Below are 21,262 nucleotides of genomic sequence, written 5' to 3' on the forward strand. Positions count from 1 at the left end.
AGGCTCTTGGCTTGCCTATTAAGGAGTTTGCCCTGTTGTTCTTACCGACATCAGCACTGCTGACAAAAAGCAAGCAATGCATTTTAATAAAGCTGGAGAGCTGTGTTTGGCTTCCCAAGTAGCTCTGCAGGCAGCTTGATGAAAGGGCCCTACAAGCTGCTGCAAACTGGGCTTTTCCAGGGAAGGGGGAAGGAGATGAAGCAAATGTTTCTGAGGTTCAGATGAGCAATCTTCTGTGCAAACAGACAATCCCTGAAGCAAAGGCAACCACAGAGCTGTTTTGATTAAACAAGACTGGGATCACTGAATTTCTTCCCCTGTAGAGGCCAGGAAAGGAATGGGACAAATTCCCACTGCCAGTCAGTGGAAGTAATGGTTTTGAGAAGACACCCTTACTGACTTTACCCCTTGTTCCAATACCACCTGTAAATTCTTTGCTAAAATTAATATTCTTAAAGCAAAATCATAGAATCCTAGAATGGGTTGGGTTGGAAGGGACCTTAAAAGACCATCCAGTTCCACCCCCCTGCCCTGGGCAGGGACACCTTCCACCAGGGCAGGTTGCTCCCAGCCTCGTCCAGCCTGGCCTTGAGCATCCCAGGGATGGGGCATCCACAGCTGCTCTGGGCAGCCTGTGCCACTGTCTCACGACCCTCACAGCAAAGAATTTCTTCCTAGTACCTAACCTAAATCTACCCTCTTTCAGTTTAAAGCCATTCGCCTTGTCCTGTCCCTACAGGCCCTTGTAAAAGCCCCTCTCCAGCTTCCTTGTAGCCCCTTCAGGCACTGGCAGGCCGCTGTAAGGTCTCCCTGGATCCTTCTCTTTTCCAGGCTGAACAGCCCCAACTCTCTCAGCCTGTCTGCACAGGAGAGGTGCTCCGGTCCTCTGAGCATCCTCCTGGCCTCCTCTGGATTCACCCCAACAGATCCATGTCCTTCTTGTGCTGGGGGCCCCAGAGCTGGATGCAGCACTGCAGGTGGGGTCTCACCAGAGCTGAGTAGAGGGGCAGAATCATCTCCCTCACCCTCCTGGCCATGCTGCTTTCGATGTGGCCCAACATTCAGCTGGCTTTCTGGGATACAAATGCACACTGTTGGGCCATGTCAAGCTTCTTGTCAACCAACACCCCCAAGTCCTTCTCCTCAGGGCTGCTCTGAAACCATTCCCCACCCAGCCTGTATTCATGCTTGGGATCACCCCGACACAGGTGCAGGACTTTGCACTTGGCCTTATCGAACTGTATGAGGTTCACACAGACCCACCTCTCAAGCCTGTCAGGGTCCCCCTAGATGACACCCCTCCCTTCCAGCACCAACTGCACCACGCAGCTTGGGGTTGTTGGTGAACTTGCTGAGCGTGCGCCCGATCCCAGTGCCTGCATCGTCAGCAAAGCTGTTGAAGAGTGCTGGCCCCAATCCCAGCCCCTGAGGAACGGTACACCGCCTCTTTCACAGCTCCTATAGAATTAACTAGCAAGGGTCCATTGTTTTCCCTCCGAAAGGCTCCACAGACGCTCGGCGCTCTCTTTCACTAGGTGCCCACACACCCGTTTGCGCCCCTTTCCCTCCCCCTCCCCTTCGGGAGCTGCGCACCTTACTGGCTTTGAAAAAGAGGAGCGCATTAACACCCCCTCCTCCAGGCAACGCAGAGCTCGCTTCCAGCGCCCAGGTTTGCTGGGCCGGCACCGTGCGGTGCTGCGCGGCGTTGACGGTGGTGCTGCTCTGCTGTACGCGGTGCTGCGCTGCTGTGCGCGGTGCTGCTGTGCGCTGCGCTGCTGCCGCCGCCCCGCGCCCGACCGGGAGCTCGGTGCCGGGTGCCGCCGTTCGCTGTTACGTTTGTGCCCTCTAATGGCCAAAAGGAGCATCGCAGGCCCCCGCTCCCCGCTGCCCCGCCGTCCGCTCCCCCGCTGCACCCCCTGCCCTGCTCTCCACTCCCCCGCTGCACCTGCTGCATCCCCTGCCCCGCTCCCCCGCCGCCCACTGTACCGTGCCCCACTGCCCACTACCCCCGCCGGCCACTGCACCCCCTTGCCCCGCTCCCCCGCTGCCCACTGCACCCCCTGCCCCACTGCCTGCTCCCCCGCTGCAGCCCCTGCCCCACTGCACTGTGCCCCGCTCCCCCACCGCCCCGCTGCCCGCGGGCATCTTCTCATCATAAAAAGTGACTGAGAAAATTCCCATTAAAATGAAAACTATGCAAAGGTGGATCACCAGCTGCAAGTTAACTTACAGAGGGCATAAAACCTGCTGAAGGAAATTATCCCAGCATCATTCCCTGTCTTTGGCCTTCTAATTGTGTTCACTTGCTCCAGCCACTGAAAGAAACCAATTTGACTTTAAACCAACAAACAAGAAAAATTTAATAAGGTGTACTATAGTTTGTAACACAGTTTCTTGACTGCCTCTGTGCAAACTGAAGATAGTATTTTTTTCTTAAGTCAGATAGATTTGGCTCATGGTACAACTGCCTCAGTACAATGTCCCAAAGTAGACTGTGTTAAGGCTATTTTAATCCACAGTTTGGCATTGATCCTGCCATACCTGCAGCATACGGATGGCAATGCAGTGAAGCCCTGTGTGCCTGTGCGCTGCATGTAGCACTTCCCAGAAAAAGGCAGAATCCTCAGGGCTGACCAAATTATTCTCTGCTTAAGATCCAGTGGGAGAGGGGATGGACATGACCAGATGATGTCTCTGCAGCCCTCTACTTCCAGCCTCTTTCATGCTGTGCTGGTTTATAAATGACCTGGCTGGTACTCAGCAAAGGACAGGCACACCTCAGCTCTCCTCATTCCTGTGTGTTCACCTCCACACCGAAGGCATGCAGGGCTGTGCGAATCCTTTGATATGTGGTTGTACTGCGAGAGGGAAATTTTACATCATAAAACTCCTAAAGCCTAGATCCAGCCCTGAACCCAAGCCCTGCCTCTCCTTGATATCTATCTATTAATGACTTCCAGCACGTTGCATGGTCTAGATGAGAGGATTCCTTAAGATCCCACCCAACCTTATTTTCTTTGATCCTCCTAATTTCTTATCGAACCAGAAACTTCCCACTCCAATACAGATATAATTCCAGCCCCTTTGGCAGCTTTTCTAAACTCCATTAGAGCCTCACAACCCTGAACAAAGTCTGGTTGGTTTAGTGCAGTCAATGGACTGGAAAGTTTCATCATTTAATTTAATATCTTTTGCAGTAGTGCAATTCCCCTTCTAGAGCCCTGCCTATCTAGTGGGCGTATATTCTTCTGTGTCCTGGTCCTGTCTCCTCTGACGAGAGCACTAGATGTGGCATATGGATTAGACACTGGATGTCCATTGTGCCGGGAGTAGGTTGGAGACAATGTCAGCCATCTGACCTGCAGAATTGGAGGGCTTACAGGGTGCTGAACGTTTCACATCCCTTGCATGTTTTCTCTTAGATGTACTGGTAAGAAAAGTGAAAGTGATCAAGCCAACTCTTTTTTCCTACAGATTAGAATAAAGGAACACAAAAATCTTCTTTGAATACCTTGATGACAACTCTTCAGCTGGCTCATTATAACCTATTATGAGTCATTTCCAAAAATGAACATTTCACCATATGGGTCGGGAATAATCCTGTTGGTATGGACAAAAAGTGCCAACGCTTAGTTATACAAACTTGTGCTAGCTAAGAAATACACCTGTCCACACCTCAAGCATCTTCCAGTGCAAACCAGTAGCTTCAGACCTGCCCAGGCAAAAGCAACCCCAAGAGAGATGGGGCGGTCATGCACCTACAGCGACTGGAGGACAAAAATCCCATCACTAGGAGCAGACTTCCCCACTGCAGCACTAGGAGTTTCTAGCAAAAAGCCCTTGCTGTTACAGCTGTAATTACATAAATCCCTTCGATACATCTGTGTCAAAACCATTGATCAACAAACAGTATTAATTAGACCTAATCCACACTTCAGAGGCACCAGAACATATCATCACGGCTCAAGGGGGTTTAGGGCAGTAGAGTGTCTGTCTCAGCAAGGCTTCCTTAATTTTATCTTCACAATTTTGAAGGTGTGCATGCACAGAGAGAAAGAAGAGGGAAGAAAACAAAAGAAAAAGAGCAGCTTTGCAAATTTAACCCTTCCAAGGTGCAGCTACCCCGCCTCAGTTGTCTGTGACTATTATGACTGTACCTAGACAAACAAAGTACACCCTGAAAGTTTGTGCCTTTGAGAAGAAACATTGAAATATCATGGAGATATTAAATAATCTAACTGCAAGCCCATCTACTTATTTCTTTCAGAGCAGACAGACACCTGGCAACCACATGGGCAAAGGGCTAAATAAACCACCTGGGTTATTTACTGTGGGAAAGCAAAGTCTGAGATCCCTGGCAATGCTCCAGCCCCACCAGCCTGATCCCAACACAACTGGTCGCCCTGTTCCTCCACTGTGCCACTACAAAACCAGCCATCTGCTAGAGACAGCAGGAGGCCAGGTGCAGACAGGAGGAACAGGCATTTGGGAAGTGCCCCAGGTCTTAGGCTCCGTAGAGTTAAAGCAGCCAGAGGAATCTTAAAAAAAAAAAAAAAACAACCACCCACCAAACTCAGAAAAAGAGCTAAGCAACAGCTCTCACAAGAAAAATACCGTTCCAAAATTAATGAGATTTTGATAACCCACCTTTAAAAATGGAATACTTCCATTTTAAAATGTACAAAGACTAAAAACTTCATAAATATCCTATTAAGAAACTTCTGCTGCTGTTTTAGCGTTTCAATTGAAATACAGTGCATGAAGGTTGCCATAGTTACAAGCAAATTTTTAAATAACTGTTTTTCATCAGAGCAGCTGCAGTATCACGCAGAAACGAGGGTGAAGTGGGGAAGCTGGAAGCAGGCCGACCAACTTCAAGCTCCTAATCAAGTGACTCCAAGATTTTCGCAAACACCACTTACAGACTTTTAATACACTTTCTGCTTTTTAAAGAAAATATTGCCTTTTATTATTTGGCAGCACCCCAGCAAATGCTGTCAGCAGTGTGTGAGATCTCAGTCAAGAGAAGAGCTTTGTTTTCATGCTGGAAAAGATAAAAATTTCCACTGCTAAGCCCCTACCGTGGTGCAAGTGCCCAGGCACTGAAGGATGTGCTGCAGCCTCGGGTCCACTCTGAAGGGCTTTCTGTGTGAACAGGTTGATTGGCAGCAATACGCCTAAAAATGCCACAAAAGCCACGGATTTCTGTATCCAGGAAAAACTCTTCCTTGCCTGAATTTGCACAGGAAAACACAGAAAAGAGGAAATGTGAAAAACAAGTGAAGCTGTAAAATTTTAGCAGCAGGCTTTTGAAGTGGGGCTGTGATTTAGGTGGTGCTGCCTCCGCAGGGGTTCGGTGATCCGTGGGCACGGGGAGGCATTGTCCTTTACTGAAAGATCTCTCCCTGGCAGGAATAGGCAGAGTAACTTTCTGCGCAACAGTGCAAGCAGAAAAATGAACATTTCTGCACTACGGGCATCTGTTCAGAGGAGGGTTAGGCTACAGGCAACACTGATAGCCTCCTTTATACTCAAGCTTTTCAACCAGTGATATTAACTATGGCAACATTCCTAGAAAACTTCAAATAGATTAATTTTGTGTCCTCAGCCAAGTATGTCCCTGTGTCTCAGTCTATAAAATGAGAATAAATAAAGAATAAAATTTCTCACAGGAACACCAAGAGGTTTAAGTCCAGCACAACAGTAATTGAATTGCTAACTATAGAAAGTAGCAATGCTTGGCTGGGTACATATTTTTTTTTTCAAAACAACAAATCCATGATCATTATTTAGTACACTATTGTAAATCTGAAATAATCATCCCAGTGATTATTTTTTTTTAAACAAACTGGCTCCTTTTTTATGACCTGCTTCTAAGAGGTGCCTCCACAGCACAGTGGGAGTGCTGCCTCGCACTTGGGTGGCAATGCATGAAGGCTTGCGGTACTCTGCCATCACCTGCTCAGCAGTGGAGTTCACAGGCAAGCAACAGGCATTAATCCATACAGACAAATCTTCTGGCAACGTATTTCTATTTCAAATCTGATGTTAAAATTTCCTTTGCATCTTAAATGAAACAGTTTCCTGTACATTTGTTTGTTCCAAAAGCAATAGTTTTTTCAACAGCTAGTAGACAACGAAGTTTTCGCAGGGTAAAAGAGAAAGGAAAACAAAGAGAAGAGGAGTCAGAGAAGACTTTTAAAAAAATCTAGGAAAATGCAAGTAAAAAAAACGCCTATCTTGGCAGATTCTTCTAGCAAATGCCATTCTTTGACTAATTCCAAATATTCAAGGAAGTGTTCGAGGCCAGGCTGGATGGGGCTTTGAGCAAACTCCCCTGGTGGAAGGTGTCCCTGCCCATGGCGGGAGGTTGGAACTACGTTATCTTTAAGGTCCCTTCCAACCCAAACCATTCTGCAATCCAGTGATTCTATGAACCATAAATGCTGAAGCAATGCAAGTCCTATCTTTAGTACAGAGGGAAAGAAAAAAAAAAAAAGAGGGGAAAAAAAAAAGAAGAAAAAAAAGAGGAAAAGTCCCTCATTTTATAAACTAGATCCTCAGTGGCAGCCAGAAACATCTGAGTGCCCCAGTGAGATAATGGCATACCCTGCTTCAGCTGGCTTTGCCCAACACTCCTCTCCAGGTCAAGAGTGAGTGGTCAGAAAATGCAAAATAAGGATGACTACCAGAAAGACAACCTAGAAAACACCTTTCGTAACAACTTTAACCTAATGTTAATTTTAAAAGTGTCTCTTTGCCAGTGCAAAAATAGGCTAGTACAGCAGAGTAAGGGACGGATGCCAGTGAGCAGAGATTTCTGTACTTGAGTGCATGTATCCTGTCAAAGGGACAGGCCTTCTAGGACACCTTTAGGTATTAACTTTTCTGACATAGAGGTTTTTTTAAAGTAAAGAAACAGAAGATAAAAAAAGCACAACCTGCTGTATGGCTGGGATGCCAGAAAAACAGATTGTGAGTCACTGAAAACTAGAGACCTTACTCAGCATATTGCAACTCCATAGCTTTTAAGCCCTGCTGTTTCTTTTCCAAGGCAGATGAGAGGCTTGTCAAAGCTGTGGTTTCCATATATACACATGCACACTCACGCTCACGTTAAACTGCTATTTCTCTCAACTGTGCAGACATCAGGATTACTGAACCTGACATAAACTCATCATTTTCCTGGAAGCAAAAAGGCATGCTAGCCAAAAAGATGAGCCACAGTCAGCAACAGCTCTGTTGTCTTGGGGTACCAAAGGGCAGCAAGAACCGAGCAATCTCTAGAGGAGTGTTCAATGCACAGCCACTCATTTGAAAAGCCCTAAGATCATTTGCTGAGAATAAATGCCTGTCTGCAGCGTGCACCAAGGCCTCTCATCAGCATTCACTGGACAAGGCACACACAGTATAAAGAAATGCAGAGGCTTAAGGAGAAGATGATAGGTCAGAGGCAGCAAAAGGGAGCAGTGCTTAATGCCATAGGGAACTTTTCTCACCTTACCTGCAACGCAAAATATGCAAACACCTACAGACCTGTTTCTGCTGCAGCAGCTCCCCTCTCTCTGTCTGCCTCTGTCCACTCCCCTCTTTGTCTTCCTTCACCATTTGTTTCCATTCTGCTTTTGAAGTAGTGCACAAGCCCCTCCAGCACTCATGAGGTTTGTTTTTTTCCCCACCAGATTCAAGCACTATCTTGACACAAAGAGAAAAGACTCCTGGGGGATGAGCTACAAATAAAAAAAAAATAATTTAAATAAAAAGGAAAGAAAAAGAAATAAGCAACAATCCCACAATATAGAGGGGAGAAAAGCCAAAAAAAAAAAAAACCCACAAGGAAGAGGCCCCGAGAGAGGCACCAAGGACCGAGGAGCAGGGACAGAATATCAGCCAAGGGAGGGGGAGGCAGCAAACTGCACAAACAGCAGCAGTGGGTGATACTGGGGCATGCTCGTACCAGAAGGAGTGTGTAGGTGTTTGTCCTCATTTGTTTGTTGTGAATAGTAAGCAGAAAGCCACAAGTGAAGAGCAACAAGCATGCAACAGAATTCTGGGCTGCTTCTCCATTTTAGGTGTTTGGACTCTCAGCCTAGTCATCTACAAAATGTAGGTAGACTTACCGGTCTGCCAGAGCTATGTCAGGGGGATTCAGCCCATTGATTTACTCAGAACAAAATAAACAGAGTAAGATCTGTGAATGAGCACCAGAAGGTGGCACAGATCAGCTTGAGAAAGATATAGAGAGGGTATGTCTTTTCAGCAAATGCTTTACTTGCCCAAAAATCAAGTTTCAAATCTACAGCAGCACTAACAAATATAGCTGAATTCATCTGAATGATTCTGCCAAGAAAAAGTACAACAAAAAATCATTCCAAAATGAAACATTTAGAGGACCAGTTTAAACAGATCGGTTTTGTAAGTCAAGGAACAGGAGAAGATGAGAAAATCCTTCAGAAGAGATGCAGTCATCAGAGTTGTGATGCTTTCACTTCTGGTGCTTGTGCACAAAGCTGGTGAATTCAGTAAGGAGTTGTATCAATCAATACACATGACACATCTGTCAGAGCATCAGGACATGAGTCACCAAGTTCGTTTACCTTCAGCGCTGTGACACTGCACTACTTCTGTGTGCTGAGAGGCACGTATCCCTGTGCAGGCTGGCTGGGGTGAGCTGCAGGCTGAGGCATCCTGAGGACTGCCCTGGTTACAGTGAAGTAGAATAAACCCATAGACTGCAGGGAAGCATAATTAGACAGACAGAAGGTACATTGGTTTGAAGCCTCATGCTAAAAATACTTGCTGTTCTGCTGGAAAGACACAGCACTGTCAATAGGACAGCCTGGGACTTGAAAACTTTTCTAGTTTAAAGATCCCAAGAATATCCAATATCCAAAAAGAAGATGCCTTGTCATCCAGGGCAAGCAAGGTTCAAAAGTAACTACAGCAGCCTGTAGCAAAGGCACGGTCAGTCACTGCAGGGCTGAAAGGCAGGCTTGCTTCTGCTTTCAGAATAGCTCTGTGCCTAATGGTTTTAACCTGTTCCCTCTCACCCAGCAGCAATTGTAGAGCACACAGACCACCTAGGCAGCTCTGAGAGAAAAAAGGCTTGAGAATAACAAGACTCTGGGATCAACTCTTTCCTTCACCGTTTTTCACATGAACAGCTATAGTCAGAACATAAACATGCTCAGGATGCAAATACCAACTACTTCTTTACACATGGGCTATGCAACAGTTTTCCTGCATGCAAGCCCAGCATTCACGGAGAGCTGGAGCTCAAGAGCTAGACAGAAGTTTCGTGACTTTCACCTAGACACAGGCAGCCCGTGGCACTTGGGGAGGTTCGGCGGTGTGCAGACGTAGCTACCAGCTATTCGGTAGCGATATCCCGATTGCAGTTCACCAGAGGTGTCATAATCTGCTGTGTGAATTTGTAGGGCATGAGGAACCACACTCTGGGGGTACACGTGCATGGTACTGGCTCACCACAGGAACCCCCTCACCCTTCCTGCGAGTACGATCGCAGGCACAACCCATTATCAGGGTAACAACAGCCCTGTATCTGCTCCCTCACGTACCCCTCCATGTTTTAACTACTTAAGCTTAATTTAAGGTAACATCAAAAGGGCTATTATTAGTTCACAGTTTACTGTAGACTTTTGAGGAGGAAAAAAAAAATAATAATTACTTACACCACATTTTGAGGGCTGCCCTCAGAGATGGGACTGCAAAGGCTTCTGTTCCAAAGACCATCTTGATTTCCTCAGTGGCTTTGTGTGGTTACCACCATACACACATCATCTTCTCTGCTGCATTGCTGCCTGGAGGCTGGGCTTCGTAGTGGCAGAAGTGGATGAAGTTTCGCACCTTCAGCCATTTAATATCCACCAAGCTGCCTGCATTATACATCCTGTAAAACTGCTCTGTTGCTCTCTCTTCTTTTGCAGATTTTGCTAACTCTGACCTCAAATTCCATTTCCTCTTTCTGACAGGGATGACAGAGGAAATGAAAAAATTAAACTTTAATATCATCCTTTGCTTTGTGCATTTCTCCCTTCTGTTTAATGGATATTCCCCCAGCAGGAGCTGGTAGAACCGGTGAGCTCTTCCAAGAACTACAGTTTCTAGACTGGTGAGCATGATACATTTTAGACAGCCACAAAGAAACTCTTCAGTAACTCTAGAATAAAAATTTATATGAAAAGCACATCAGTATGAAGGTACATCTGTATCCACAGGCAACAGTGACTATATCTGATTATTTTTAGTGTAAATACATTTTCAGAATAAAAGGCACATAACAGTTTTAAGCTACTTAGCTGAACATGCTGCTCCTGCACCTGTGGGATTTTAGTATTTCTGTGCTTTTAAGAGCACTGCAGCACAGGGATAAGATCAGTGTATGGTCTACTTTACTGAGCTGGAAAAATGTAATTTAGGAAGGTGCTATTGCAGGAAAGAAGTGGAAAGCTCATTGTTAATAGTAACTACTTACATGTATAAAGAACACAAATATTTTCCTGATGCCCGAATGAAAAAATTTAACATAGATTCTCCAAGAAAAAAAAAAAAAATCAGCCTGTGACTTGAATGAATCCCCCTATAAAGAGATGCTTGTGCTGCTGAGCCTTCAAACAGCACACACACTGCCATCACTGATTACACTAGATGCTCCCTAATCCAAACACTTTGGGAGCACATTACCATCTTCAGGAAAACAAATCTGTGTTTATGTAAAGGTGCTGGTGGCTGGTGCAAATGTATATTCTTTATAGTCACAACTGAAATTTATTTTTTCTGAAAACAGGTATTTGGCCTAAGTAAAAGAAACAATAACTGTACAGCAGCAGTACCGGACAGAGGAGGTTACAGCAGATTATCCGCTGGCAAACTTGGCATTCAGACCAGGGAGGTCCAGAGTTTCAGTGGTCTAGTGCAGGTCATCATAGCTGCTGTTAGGAGCACTGCACCACTCTGCAATATTTGGGGACCATCAGTCAGTCAGCAATATCTCATGGCTTTATATGTAACCTTGATAAAACCAAGAGGAAAGAACAGAGTGAATTAAACAGTGAGAGCAACACAGAGCCTATCAGCTAAGAAAAGATTCTATCACTATATAGCTATTTAACATGAGAGAGCCTGGCCTTTGCAATGAAGCCTTCCTGTTAAAATGATTCACATCAGTTATTCTTTCTCTCCTGCTTGCTGCTATCACCATCCCGAAGAATCAGCGAATGATCAAGTGCTTCTTTGATCTCCTGTGTATGTGAAGACAGAAATATCCAAGCTGAAGAACTGAGCCCCATGGGTCTGACAGCGGATTCAATTACAACCCATGGAATTCAGTTCTCAAAGCTGAGAATAAACGGCATTCATTTTAAGGCTGTCCTGTCGCACAGTAGTAGCTCATACTCCTGCTTGCTCTCTCCAGTGCCTGGCCTTCTTCCAGGTGCTGTAAAACAGAAGCGTGAAACCTTCACTGCAGCCAAAGCAACTCTACCCAGACTGTAGGTCAGATGCAGAATAATGGTTCGAGGACATATATATTGAAAAATAGGCTACTTTATATTTCCTTCTGGCACCAGAAGTGGCCACACACAAAGACAGAATGTGTCCTAACACATGGCAGAATTCTTTGTAATAAAACCCAAAATTTATGCCCTAGTAGTAGAACAGTAAAACATTTTGCACTTTTCTGGAAGCCTCTGAGAATTTCAAAGAGGTAAGTTATAAATTTCATTCCCCCTTTTTTTTTTTAATACAACGACACAGATACAGAGCTAAAATCTTCCAGACTCAGGCAGCAATCTTTGTTAATAAACTAATCCATGCAGAAGCTCAAGAGAAGGAAATGTAGTGCTGGTACAGCCCCGCAGTCTGGGTGGCAAAAAAGCAAGCAGAAGCCTTCAGTATTCTAGTTGCAGGGTTGTGCCCTGACACAACTTTGTCGGACGTGACAGCTTCATCCAGGGTGACAATCTCACCCAAAGGCAGGAGTTCTGGACTACAGATAAATACTGTTCAAACGGCACTGGAGATCAAAGCTGACATCCCAGACAGAAAACACCTCGTCACTTCTGACAAACCTAAGTCACAAGATTCATTAAACTTCATACCCCAAACTCGAATTTTTGAGGAAAAATAGATTAGATAAGAAGTTGGATGATGCATTCATCTGTACATTAGATGTTATGTCTGCATAGCACCATGTATAAACAGTGTTGGTTTAGTTAGAATAATTTCAGATTTATTTGGAACATTTTAAACATTTCTTTATGTTCCAGTGAGATGAGACATCACAAAAAAAAAATGTGGGTTTCAGTAAAAATAAATATTTGGTCTGCAATAAAATATTTGGAGGTCAAGGGGATTTCAGATTAAAACTTTTAGCCTTAAGAACTTTAAATTTACTTAACAGGATGATTTAAAGAGAATGAATTATTTTGGTTTAGTATTGCTTTTCTTAAATTATAAATAAGTATAAATTTTTTGAAATAAAAATGTTGAATGACAATTAAAAAGCATCAAGGAGTTTCTGGCTTTTCCCTGAGCAAGTAATTTGCTTTAAAGCTGAAAAATATTTCCTATTTTTTTACTAGAAAAAGTCCAACTTATTCCAACCAAAAATTTGCCCAGCCCTGGCAGGAATTCAAAGTTCCCCCACTAAAGCTCACTGGTGGAGCTGAATATAGGGGTACCGGTGACTGTGCGGCCAGCACTGCGTGGATATGAAAACCTTATTGTCTGTACAGCCTGTCCTAAAGCAATTACTATCTGGTTTTCTAGATAATTTAATTTACCTAGGAATCCACTCTTAAATTTATCTCTAAACCCGTCATCTCAGATAAACAACAAATATCTAAGAAAATTGCCATGAATGATTTTTGATAACACCCAGTATCACTTTTTCAGCTACATCAGCGAGACATGCAGCCCAACCAGCAGAGGCTCAGCGCAGAGCGTGTTGTTTGGCAGCATATCCAACGGTGTGCCGGCACCTTTATGGCTGTAATTGTTTTCTTAGGCTGTTGAACCAGTCAACCAAACCGCTGAAATTAAAATTATGCTTCTTTAACTATTTCTCTTGCTGGGGGGGAAACCTGTGAACAAACATTTTTGCAAAGTAACTTGTCTTGTGCTACCTACAGCCCGGTTCAGTGCCACCAACCTGTCAGCGGATTCTGTGAGACTTCTATTACAAGAAAGAAAAAACAAATTAACAAAAGTAACATCTTGTTAAGGCCCTCAAATAAGATGCAACTTTATCTGCAGCTGTGAAATAGGATGCCATAGCAATAAATTTAGTTTGTCTAATTTTTCTGATTGGTCACTGTTGTACTGCTTACTAAGACGTTTTTGATGTTAAGGAAGACATTCACCAGCGGCGCAGCCCTTCTGTGATAATCACTCTTCCAATCTCAAGCAGGAAAAAAAAAAAAAAAATGATCACCAATGAAAACATACGGTAAAACAGAGAAAAAGAATAAAGGACAGAAGTGTACAGCCCTTGGGACGGTCCCCCCTACCTGTAGTACCCGGGAGGAGCTGGCACTGCCGGGGCGCCCGTGTGGCCAGCACACAGCTGGGGTCACCTAACTTTGGCACTTGTTTGTATTGCGCAATCAGGCAGGCTAATGGCAAGGAAAAATATTAAACGCCCCTCCGTAATTATTAAACGTAATTATTAAACGTATTACGGACCTGCAGTAGCTCTAACTAGCTAGCCCGGGCACTGCTGGTGGCTTTGGCACGGCAGCCACCACCCAGGCCAGAAGGGCAGCTGAGCACTGTGGCGCAGCGTGGGGTGCTCCCCAACCCGCGCCCACGGGCAGCTAAACCCAGCTCTCACACCCTGGGAGCGTCCACAGAGCTGCCACCTGCCAGGGAGGGAGCATGGAAGTGGGCATCCCCAAGGCAGGGATGCAGGTGGATATGCTTTCAGGTTATTAATGCAGACCTGGGAGCCTGCGGCACCCGCTGTGGCAGGCAGCTCTGCTCCCTCCCAAAGCTCGGGGTGGCCCTGCCCCAGTCTCCCTGTGAGGACAGCCTAGCTGAGCACCCTACCAGCGCGGCCAGCGTGTCACCGAAATCCCTAAAGGGCAGGTATGGACTGGTGCATCCTCAGAATTCCACAGTCACTTTTAAGTTAAGTTGACTTTACAGGTTTTTTAACCAAGCAGGAGAAAAGGTCAAACTCTCTCTCTCTCTCGATTTGCCTGCTGAGCTTAATAGTGTCGCAGCTCGTTAGTTCTCTCTGATCTTAAAAAAACACGATGCCAGTTTCAGCTACAGTCTGCTTTGACCCTTTATCAACTTCACATCAGCTATCCTCTATCCTTCCAGTGTCATTCCTGGAGTGCCCCCCTCCCTCTGAGAACTCATTTACTCAAAGATTAAATTCGTGCATTTGCAAACAAGAAGATAGCCCATAAAATTACATTGTTCTGCCTTTGCAAGAGCAGTGAGGAGGTGAGTCTTTTCAACAGGCCATAAATCTACTTTTTGAAAAAACATTATTTTTTCCTATTCCAGCAAGGTCACTTAGCACCTCATAGCTTGGAGGAATTAACTATTCCTACAGGACAGATACTTAATAGGCAATCATCATATAAAGTTTTACTGCTACACCAAAAGGCAAACCTTTTCAGAGTGATTAAGTAATGTTAAGTGCCTGAAGACTATTCTTCCATAAGTTTGCTTTTGAATTAAATATGTTTTAACAGGAAAAGAACATAAAGATCTTAAAGCCATCAAGTTAATGGAATGTGTAAATTCTCTCCATTTTCCTTATCGTCCCCTACTTTTATTCTCTGTGTTGCCATTACCACCTTTCTTTTTAATACAGCATCTACATTTGTCTGAACATACAGCCGAACAGTGAGATTTTAATGCTTCTTAACCAGTCAATGATCTACTGCAGCTTCACATGAAATCCAGATACTATTCAAATGAGCTCATCATGGGTGGTAATTAACTAGCACCGATGGGGAACTTGAAATAAAATATGAATATGGTCACATTTCACTAGGAGCATAATGTATCTTCTTCACCCTTATTTAGTTAAATACATTTTCCCCACAGCTAGTGGAAAAATACATATCTCACAGCCAAAATGACATCTGGTTACTTGAAACAAGAGGGCAAAATGGAAGATGAAGTCATTCTAGGATCTTGAGATTAAAAAAGAAAGGAAAACTTGCAGCCAGAAAAGGACCACAGCGACACCAGAGGCAGTCATACACTCAAGCTCAGCAGAAGCTTTCAGGTTAAAACTGGCCGGCTGTGTTGCAGGGTGTGAGAGCGGAGGGTTTCAGTAGCGGGGCGGTGGGCTGCGTGCTCTGCAGAGCAGCGGGGTACTTCGTTTGCTGGGCAGATCTCATTCATCCCCTGGGACACCACCGCCAGGTGCAGCTGCACATCGGCCTCACACTCACCTGCCTGTTTGCTGGTAAGGGCACTGGGCAGTGAGAAACTTCTGCTCGGCGTGATGAACCCCATCTCAACATTTAAAACATAGACCATCAACCTTTAAGACCCTTACCCGGCCTTTTAGGTCTTCTCCATTTAAAAATTCCCCATTTCTTTGACTTTCCCTCTTTCCTGCATTTCTTGAACTTTCCCCCAGAGGAAGCATCCCCATGCTGGCAGCCTCCCTTGCTCTCCAGAGTAACTCGTATTTCTTCCCTGACACACCTAAGCTTTGTTCCTTAGCTAAAGTTTACCAGTATCAAACAGTTCACCTCAGACACAGATATATCGGTGCTAAGCAAACCCTACTTCAGGATTACACCCCAGGTTCTCACCACATCAGTGAAGACCATCGGCAATGTCAGATGAGGAACTGCCTGTAGGTATTCCTTCTCCTGAACCCTTCAAGATGACAAGTGCATCAGGCCCATAATGCTTCCAGCCCAGCAACTACACAGACACTTTCATTTTCCCCCCACCCAAAAAAAAAAAAAAAAGAAAACCACCAAACCCAAAAGTTTTTTTAAGAAAACTTGACTAGTTTTTGTTAAAAAAAAAAAAATAGATCTCATGATGAATCAGTATTAGCTCAAGCACATATTCTGGGCTTGGCAGAAGCAAGTGCATTTGTTCCCAATATGCTTTCTGAAACTCCCAGTTATTTCCTGGATGCATTTTTAATTTCAAACGGTATTTATAGTTCTACTGCCAATGTCTATGTCACGAACAACAAACATTTAATTTCCTCTCCTGTAGAATTATTCCACTCTGCTTATCTGGAGGTTCAATTCTGTTGTCTCCATTTTAATCACATTTTCCAACAACACAGTACTTTGTGCAACAGACCATTTTCCTTCAAGAAAGATAAAAATGATTGCATATTCCATTTCATTTGTTGACCTAAAACTTACTGATGTTTTTTGCAATTTTTACTAATTTAAAGAAAAATATGCATAAATCACTAAGAAAAACATACATTTACACCTAGTCAACCATCTATATATATTACATCTGGTTAAAACAGTAATATGGAAAAGTACCCAATGAAAATGTTATTTCATATTTTTAAAAAGTTCTGGTCATCAGCAATAATAATAAAGACTTTAATACTAAGTATTATTTTTAGTAATCTCTATCGCATATGTAGCATATACTTACAGTATAGTTACAATATAGTGTAGCTGCAGTTATACTCACAGTAAGCTGTAATAGGTCACAGCCCTGGAAACAATTTCAGCAAAATTTTTGTATTGAAAAATACAAATACTTATAGGATCCATAATTTTATATTTTTTTTATGTATGTTCTCAGATGACAGGATGAAACACAGTGTAGAGGAACATAAACAGTCTAAACCACATATTTTGCTCATTCCATTCACACAACTGTATTAACAGTGCCCAGATGTAAGAAACAGGAGGGATAGCTGGAAAGGCAATTTTCAGCATGCTAATAAGGGTAATGAGAACTGAGAAGTTAAAAGCCCTTGCAACTCTGTGAAACTCCATCTCTATCTGTTCTTTGTGATTTAGCAATACATTTTTACTCTAAACAAACAAGAAGTTCCATACCGGCTGACTAATAATGAGGATGAAGGAAAATGTCTACCTCTTTGTATATGGAGCTGCCTCCAGACCCAGAAATATTCCCTCCCTTGGTCAGGATACCTGATCGCCGTACCCACGGCAGATGCTGGAGGTGACACCCATGCTGTCTCCAGGCCTGTGAAAGGGCAGGCAGGGTGGCAGGATGAACTGTTCATCTGAACCAGCTCCTGATAAACGGTGGTGGAACAGAGTGAGCTCAAAACGACTGGTCAATCCATGTTTCAGATGTGATCTAAACACCTAAAAACATAAGAGGGGGGGAAAGTAGCTACAGGAGAATAGACAGCCATTTCTTGTTCCCTTCCAATTTCCACATTTTTAGTAATTCAAAAGAACTGGTGATGTTTCAACTGCTGAAAGTCCACAGATATTTACATTACTTGTCACTCATAACTACTATACTATATATTACTAACCCAAAATGATTAGGCTCTGCATAAGCAGTTAAAAAACTAACAGGCAAACATCAATTAATCACCTTTTTGTAGCCCTCCCGTTATTTAAAAAAGGATAGTGACCATCACCCAGCAAGGAGTTTATTTGGAAAAGCACACTGTAATAAGTAACTGTAATGTTAGTAAATTCATTAGAAGCTAGAGATATTTTTTTTTTTCTTCAAATAGGCTCAATATATAGATACTGGAAATACAGAAGATTACTGTACTTATATTGTAACTATGCTGTAGTTATTGAAAATAAAGTAGTCTATGAAAAACAAAAACTTTCTATACATACATGGTTTGTTTCAATATCCATTTGCTGAAATAAACCGGTGTGATATTGGAATAATGAAACAGCTCCAGTACTGTGGAAAACTGCCACAGTTAATTCAGACAAAAGTATACGACAGTTAATAAAATAGTCTGGGAGGAATGAACTGTGACCCAGTTAAGGCACCCTAACCCCTGCAGGCTATCTGGGCAGCTCCCCAGCCTGTGGGCTGTGGACCACTGCTTGTGGGCTGTGGACCACTGCTGTCAGACACCAGGAACTGGTTCATGAACAATCTCCTTTAGAAGATAAAAAATGCACATCTATGCCCACACTGCTGGCAGCGATGCACGAGCGCTGGCAGCCAGAGTTGGGAGCCAGTTTCTGGATGCTGCCAGGGACTGCCTGCAGGTACCGACGGCTCCTTTTCAGGCACGTGAAACGGTCCAAGATTTTTGTTTCAAAGGGGCTCCATCAGAGAAGGCTGAGAAACGCTGACACAGCCAGCCTGCGGGGGCCTGACGCTGCCTTCCTCTGGGATACACTCGCCTTCTAGTCACGATTTTAAGTCTTGTTCCCCTTGAGCTCACTGGATCTGATTTTAAAGAAAATAAATTTATGCACTATTTAGATTCAACATAATCACATCAAGAATATTTAGTCAAGTGTGCTGACTACAACTAACGATTACAGTGAAAAGTGAGGACATTCCTTGATGCATGCACAGACTTCTAACGAAAGACATAACGTAAGACGGACCTGGATATCCAGTATCCACTAAAGGATTAAATGTAGCTTTGAATCAATTTTTTCAGGCTTCTCCTTAATGAATCCCCCCAAGGTCACAGGTAGTCATTGACAGAGCTGGAACCTCTGTCTTGCAGAAGAGTCCCCATGCAAGTTCAGGCCTTTGTCCTGCCATCACAGCAATCCTCAAAGTCCTGCTCCCTCCAGGGGCTCCAGGTCCTGCTAACCCAACAATAAAACTGTTTTAAGCACCCATGAAGCCCCGTCCCCAAAGCAAATTGAGATGGCATACGGATACTTGAAAAGCTGCAGGAGAGTAGCTTCAGCTACTTGCTCAAGAAACTAGGAAACTGGTTCAAAAAATCCACATAAAACCTATTTCAGTAACGAAGACTGAGTTTTTTCCCTTCTTTTTTTAATTATGAGAAAAGAAGGATAATGTATTTTGACCAACAAAAAGACATAAAAGTATACATTTTTATCATCAAAATCTTCTTTTCTATTTCCCACAGAAAATAAAATCTCAGCATTCTCCCTGATGACCATAAAACATACCTGGTCTCGATAATGGTCTGCACCAAAGCTATGGCTATTAGCAATTTTTTCATCCACTAGCCAAAAAAAGAAGTAAAATGAGGTAAAAGAAAAATGTTACTTGTCTGAACCCGGAATGTTTTGGGTTTTTTTGGTTTTTTCATTATTTTCTGAAGACAAAACACATTGAAAAATGAAACAAAAAATTTTATTTCTTTTTTGCTACTACTACTATTACTGAATGAAAGCGATTAAGAAAATGAGAACAGTATTTTTATAGAAAAAAATGAGGTTTAATTCTGAAAATGTTAAAATATCTTTATGTTTTATTATTTACCTGATACTATTTGCTGCACTCAGTTGAGCTTTATAAATTTCAGTTGATTCAAAACTGTTTTTCAGCAAGCAAACTAGTCAGAAAAAGAAAAGAACAACTGCCTGTCTCTAATCAGGCTAATAGATGGAAGGATGGGAGCTGCCTTATCCTGCAGACTCCAGAAACCTGTCTCTGCACCTTTCCAACACAACCGGGAATTTGTTGGAACTTCTACCAAAGAAAACCGTGGCGCTTCCTCCATCCCTTTTTTCCATAGTGAGGGGAAAAAAAAAAAAGCTTTCGATGCCTAGATAAGCTCAGAACACATAGAGGAAAAAAATAAATAAACCATCTTCAAAAAAGTAAAGCATCAATGTGAAAGAGAAACAAGTACAGCCACTCAAACCCCTCGGCTGCTATCACGCATTGTACTTTCAAAATCAGTGGCTTTTGATGGAGAGAGAGAAAAAAAAAAATACATCCATTAACTCACATCCTCTCCCTGTTTAAATAACTACTTAAGTGGGTTAAGATACAGATTTAAAAGAAAAAAAATACATAAATCATAATGCAAGGAAAATATTAATGCACATAATGTTACCACCACCCCTTGTTTCTGAATCGCCGTTGGATTCAGAATAAAGTCACAACGGTGCTGGAATGACAATAGCAAAAAATTCTTGCAGAGTGAAGAGAAGCATTAGAAAACGCGCAGATTTCCTGACACAACAGTATTTAAAAGTCATTCTAAATTTCTCATCACTTTAACATAACTACAACTCAAAATTACTTCAAACACTTGATCTTGATTCTGCTGCTGTTTTCAAAATGTAAATCCATCAAAGCTGACAGCATTACTCTGGTTTAAAGCTGGAGAAACTGAAGAAGAATTTGGCATTTTGGTTCAATCTTTAATGTGCGATTTACCTTTCATGTCTACAAAGCATACTGGCTCTCAGACAGAAGATAAGCATGTAATAAATCAGCTTACTTTTTTTTCAGCTCTTACTCACAGTGGAATCCCCAAATTCATTTTATTTTATCTTTTTCCCACTCTTCAGCTTTTTCTCTTTCATTTTCCTTCCTCCTCTTCAATCACCACAGGTTTGCATTTCTCATTTTCTGTTTTACATGACTCCGCTTTGTTCTCTACAGTGGAAAGACAGACGGGCAAAAAAGGCAGACAGAGACAGACAGCAGGGAGAGACACAGCCAGTCCAAGGTAACAATCTCAGACACCCACATTCTGGAGGGTCTGTTTCTCTCTCAAAAATATTTTAACTTTATAAAGGGAAGGGAATCAAAACCCATTTGCATACGGGTTCATTCCATCTATTCAGCTCACATGTTTATAGCTCTGGAAAGTCCCTTTCCGATTCCCTGGCTGATAAGGAGCCAGGGAGGTAACGCAGCAGCAGGGAGAGGTGAGAACTGTTTTGCTGACCTTGCAAGTGGGGCTTAAATGAAGCGCTCCATTCACCTCGCTTGGAGGACCCAACTGGGAGATTTGGGTGCTTTTTATCCTGGAGATTTCAAGGTTCAGAGCATGCATGTAGAGCTAAAGACTCAAGGCAGAGAAACCCCCACGCCTGTGCAGGAGGAAGCTCTGGTCAGGCGCTCAGTACTTCAGCTTCCTGTCTGTACACTCCGCGGTCTAATCTGGGGAAATCCTGAAAACATTATCAGATGCCTGATAAACTCTTTAGCTTTCAAGTACATAGTGATTCAGTTTCGGTCAAAACCTCATTTGAATACGGTTTTAAATTCTAAATAAAAAGCAAGACCCTCATGGAGAAGAGATGAGACTTGTAGTCTGACATCGCTGGCATCCGAAATAATGTGGCTGATGTTTAAAAACTGGCATAAACAAATCTAC

The 21,262-nt window shown here is 43.3% G+C and overlaps 1 long non-coding RNA gene across 1 annotated transcript in view; it reads right to left on the reverse strand.

The window, feature by feature from the left end:
- Positions 1 to 20,526, reverse strand: part of LOC308068102 — a 56,440-nt gene extending 35,914 nt beyond the window's left edge. Inside the window, exons 1-3 of the long non-coding RNA XR_013929858.1 lie at positions 20,400 to 20,526; positions 17,139 to 18,755; positions 5,082 to 13,103 (exon numbers count right to left, since the gene is read on the reverse strand). This is a non-coding gene — a long non-coding RNA (uncharacterized lncRNA). The remainder of the gene's footprint in view (positions 1 to 5,081; positions 13,104 to 17,138; positions 18,756 to 20,399) is intronic.
- Between the last annotated feature and the right edge of the window lie 736 nt (positions 20,527 to 21,262).

This window comes from Falco punctatus (genome assembly GCF_963210335.1).
Source record: "Falco punctatus genome assembly, chromosome: 8".
Classification (NCBI taxonomy): domain Eukaryota; kingdom Metazoa; phylum Chordata; class Aves; order Falconiformes; family Falconidae; genus Falco; species Falco punctatus.